General features: G+C 41.4%; 1 protein-coding gene and 1 pseudogene across 1 annotated transcript in view; one reads left to right on the top strand and one right to left on the bottom strand.

The window, feature by feature from the left end:
- Positions 1-5,025, bottom strand: part of SLC39A10 (solute carrier family 39 member 10) — a 171,505-nt gene that overhangs the window by 110,192 nt on the left and 56,288 nt on the right. The window lies entirely within an intron of this gene.
- On the top strand, positions 830-931 carry LOC119472707 (annotated as a pseudogene).

Raw genomic sequence — 5,025 nt, 5'->3', positions numbered from 1 at the left:
AATTTTTTGTACTTTTAGTAGAGACGGGGTTTCACCATGTTGACCGGGATGGTCTCGATCTCTTGACCTCGTGATCCACCCGCCTCGGCCTCCCAAAGTACTGGGATTACAGGCTTGAGCCACCGCGCCCGGCCCCTAGATTGCTTCTTAGGTAATAGTGAACTCTTCATTTAACTCAGAAAAGTAATGTTTTAAAATACAATTTTAAGGCAAATCTTTGAGCTGTTGAGAATTTACTGATGCATCATCATGAATATATTTTCCCCCAGAAACACAGATTAATGCTTTGAGATAAAAACAGCCAAGGCATATCGGAAGACATTTATGTGCAAGGAGAGAAACTGTATCTCTAGGCTACAACTATTTATCAATTTTCCTGGCAATAAAACTTGCCAGCCAGTTTGTGAGCCTGGGACACAGATGAGTAACTCTATATAGGAAAATCATGTCTTTTGGGGAAATTTGCTCAGGAAAATTATTACCCATTGATGGTATTTTACCTGACATCCTTTTTACCCTCATCTGAACCTTGCACAAATACTTTCCAAGTGACTCTAACTATAGTTTACCGTCCGCAATAGAAATGCCTAAGGTCTTCCCTAAAATCTAGATATCCTAAGGTTTGCTTTTAAAGGGAAGCTCTTCTACTTTCATATCTACACAATTATGTAAGTCTTGTTTGTTTTTAAGATAATATATAGATTAGTAATGCATATCTTACAACCCTGAAAAAAGTACTTGTATTATTTTCTCCATTCTATGTCTACTTAAAATTTTGTTAATGTCATCTTAAGTCTATAGGAACAGAGCCATCAAGAGAAAAAGAGAGAAGACTATACTTTCAGGGAGCATTTCTATAATTTGTTACTAGAGAAGTTTCTCTGAATATGTAGAGCACATGGACACAGGGAGGCGAGCATCACACACTGTGGTCTGTTGTGGTTGGGGGAGGGACAGCGGGGGATGTGGAGGTTGGGGAGGGACAACATGGGCAGAAATGCCAGATATAGGTGACGGGGAGATGGAGGCAGCAAACCACCTTGCCATGTATGTACCTATGCAACAATCCTGCATAATTTGCACATGTACCCCAGAACCTAAAGTACAATTAAAAAAAAAGAGAGAAAAAGAGAGAAATTGGAAAGGAGCCCTAGTACACAGTCAGACCATCAAGACAGATACGCATTCATTGCTGTCAGGGTCTGACTATCTGAATCGAAGTGAGAGTTTATCCCGAGGGGAACCTGACAAATTTTAGGGTTTCTGGTCATAAGACTGTGATCTCTAGGGGAATAATAAATTGTACAAAACAGAAGATCTCAGAGACTTTTAATCTCCTCAAGACTAGGAATGCAACGGAGGGCCTCATTTTGAAGAGGCCTGAAGATTTGAAGAGATTGTGATTCCTCATATATTGGTCAAATAAAATCAGTACCAAGCTTTAAATTGGAAAATGTACATGCATACTTAAATTAAAAGCTTCTCTTTGCTTATAAAAATTTGGCTGGCCACGCACGGTGGCTCACTCCTGTAATCCCAGCACTTTGGGAGGCCAAGGAGGGCAGATCACTTAAGCCCAGGAGTTCGAGACCAGCATGGGCAACATGGTGAAACCCTGCCTCTACAATAAATACAAAATTTACCCAGGTGTGGTGTCAGGCACCTGTAGTCCCAGCTATTAAGGAGGCTAAGGTGGAAGAATTGCTTGATTCCAGGAGATTGTGCCACTGCTCTCCAGCCTGGATGATAGAGCGAGACTCTATTCTCCAAAAAAAAAAAAAAAAAAAAATGTGGTTAAGTCTATCATCACTGAGCTTACTTCCATTTTTGGTATCACTGCCCTGCTGGCGTCCACTGAGCAATCCAGAATGAACAAAGATCTTATCTTAAACATGCATTTTCCTGGCTCATCTTCCATAGCAATGCCTTGCACACAATTAGGTAATTAATAAATGGATGAGGGTGGGAACATATAATGGTAAAAATGGACTCCTTATATAACTGGATAATTAAAATAAGTTGTCAGCAGAGTTTTAATTTTTTTTTTTTTTTGAGACAGAGTCTCAATCTGTCATACAAGCAGGAGAGCAATGGCGCAATCTCTGCTCACTACAACCTCCACTTCCTGCGTTCAAGCAATTTTCGTGCCTCGGCCTCCCAAGTAGCTGGGATTATAGGTGCGAACCACCATGCCCAGTGAATTTTTTGTATTTTTAGTAGAGAAGAGGTTTACCATGTTGTCTGGGCTGGTCTCAACTCCTGACCTCAGGTGATCTGCTTGCCTTGACCTCCCAAAGTGCTGGGATTAAAGGTGTGAGCCACTGCACCCGGCCAGGCCTTCTTTTATATACAAATACAGCTGAAGAAATCACAAGATTTTGACTGCCAAATGATCTCTCTCTCATTTTATTCCTGAGTACAAATTTTAGGAAGTGACAAAGTCTTTAACTTTTGAATTGTTGGTTTAATTTTTCCCAATCTATATGTCTAAGAGGGTGTGTGTGTGTGTGTGTGTGTGTGCGTGCACGCACGTGTGTGTGTGTAGTTTTTTGTTTAGTTGGTTGTGTTATTTCTATAACAAATGACCAAAAACCTTCTTACTTAGAAGGAATACTTTTGCAATGTTACAAGCATATTCACAGTATTTTCAGGCTTTCATTTTCCAAGGGTTAAAAAGCAAGTTGCTGAGAAAAAAAAATACACATAAAAGTGTATAATATAGTATATTCATTGTGTCCTATTTGAAATTCAAAAATAAGCAAATTTACAAAACCAAAAGTGTTTTCTTTTCTGAAACAAATGTCTGTTTTAGTGCTAAAGCATGCAATTAATGGATTACCTCAAATTTTAGTTATAATACTATAACCTCTTATTTAAGAAACAGATTGAACCCCAAAAGTGTACACTTCTAGTACAAGAATATATCATTTACAATAAATTATATAACACTGGGTAAGGATGGGTAGTGGGGGACAAGAAATTCTATGTTCTTATAAAAAATGTACACTAATGCAATTCTAAATGGATCTTAAAACGGAAATATTAATATTTAAGTATTACAACTTACACTTAGGAGGGAAACTCCTTTTGTATAAAACAACACACATAAGACCAATAATGTCATGAAAATACATGCCCTTGGGTAATTTGGCAGGACAACCTTGAATACAATGGATCTTTTTATTAAATGGACCTGAAATTCTACTTTGAAGGGACATGATTCATTTACATACAAACTTTCACTTACTTTCCTCTCACCCCTTTCAGTCCAACTCTCTAGGCTTAGCTGACTTAGCCTCGATAATCACTGCTTGGTGACATTATCTCTGTGGCACTTCCAGCTATTGTCCTTTCTGTCTCTTCTTCAAGCCCGACATCACTGATGTTCAAAAGTGGTTTAAGGCCAGGCGCGGTGGCTCAAGCCTGTAATCCCAGCACTTTGGGAGGCCAAGGCGGGTGGATCACGAGGTCAAGAGATCAAGACCATCCTGGTCAACATAGTGAAACCCCGTCTCTACTAAAAATACAAAACATTAGCTGGGCATGGTGGCGCGTGCCTGTAGTCCCAGCTGCTCAGGAGGCTGAGGCAGGAGAATTGCCTGAACCCAGGAGGCGGAGGTTGCGGTGAGCCGAGATCGCGCCATTGCACTCCAGCCTGGGTAACAAGAGCGAAACTCCGTCTCAAAAAAAAAAAAAAAAAAAAAAAACAAAAGTGGTTTAAGTTCACCAGTCACTATCACATTCACCACAATTTCTCCTTCAAACATTTGAGCTCTCTTTAAACTCCCTGACCTTAAAAAGTTACCTTTACTTATGCCTAGAAGGCTTGGCTGACTAGTAACAATGTTGGTATTGGTCTAACTGCAATGGTCCTCTATTAATCTTTGGCCTCAAACAGAAAATATTCACTGCAGAAGGCCTACTTAACCCAAAAACACTTCTAGGAATGTTGAAATCTTTGAACCTAAAAGGGTAAATTCCTTTTTTTTTTTTTTTTTGAGACGGAATCTTGCTCTGTCACTCAGGCTGGAGTGCAATGGCGCGAATCTTGGCTCACTGCAACCTCTGCCTCCCAGATTCAAGCAATTCTCCTCCCTCAGCTTCCCAAGTAACCGGGATTACAGGCGCATGTCGCCACACTCAGCTAATTTTTTTGTATTTTAGTAGAGACAGGGTTTCACCATGTTGCCCAGGCTGGTCTCGAACTCCTGGGCTCAGGCGATCCACCCGCCTCAGCCTCCCAAAGTGCTAGGATTACAGGTGTGAGCCACGGGCGCCTGGCCAAAAGGGTACATTCTAAATCACTTATTTTATTTCTTCATCTTCTCTCTTGGTCTTTTTATTTATTTATTTATTTATTTATTTATTTATTTATTTATTTTGGAGATAAGGTCTCACTGTCGCCGATGCTGGAGTGCAGTGGCACCATCATGGCTCACTGCAGCCTCAACCTCCTGGACTCAAGCAATCCTCCCATCTCAGCCTCCCAAATAGCTGGGACTACAGGCACTCACCACCATGCCCAACTATTTTTTGTAGAGATGGAGTTTTGCCATGTTGGCCAGGCTGGTATCAAACTCCTGTACTCAAGCAATCCACCCACGTTGGTCTCCCGAAATGCTACGATTATAGGCATAAGCCACGGTACCCAGCCCTAAATCACTCATTTTCTTAAAAAAGTACAATGATAGGCACAATAGCAAGACATGTTGTGATATAACTAAAAAGATACAGAGTCGGCCGGGCCCGGTGGCTCACACCTGTAATCCCAGCACTTTGGGAGGCCGAAGTGGGCGGATCACGCGGTCAAGAGATGGAGACCATCCTTGCCAACATGGTGAAACCCTGTCTCTACTAAAAGTATAAAACATTAGCCGGGCGTGGTGGTGCGTGCCTGTAGTCCCAGCTACTAGGGAGGCTGAGGCAGGAGAATCACTTGAAACCGGAAAACGGAAGTTGCAGCGAGCCAGGATCACACCACTGCACTCCAGCCGGGTGATAGAGCAAGACTCTGTCTCAAAAAAA

Source organism: Cebus imitator, unplaced genomic scaffold (assembly GCF_001604975.1).
Source record: "Cebus imitator isolate Cc_AM_T3 unplaced genomic scaffold, Cebus_imitator-1.0 Scaffold113, whole genome shotgun sequence".
NCBI classification, from domain to species: Eukaryota; Metazoa; Chordata; class Mammalia; order Primates; family Cebidae; genus Cebus; species Cebus imitator.
Note: the sequence above shows the minus strand (reverse complement) of the source record. Positions and strands in the feature narration are given on the sequence as shown.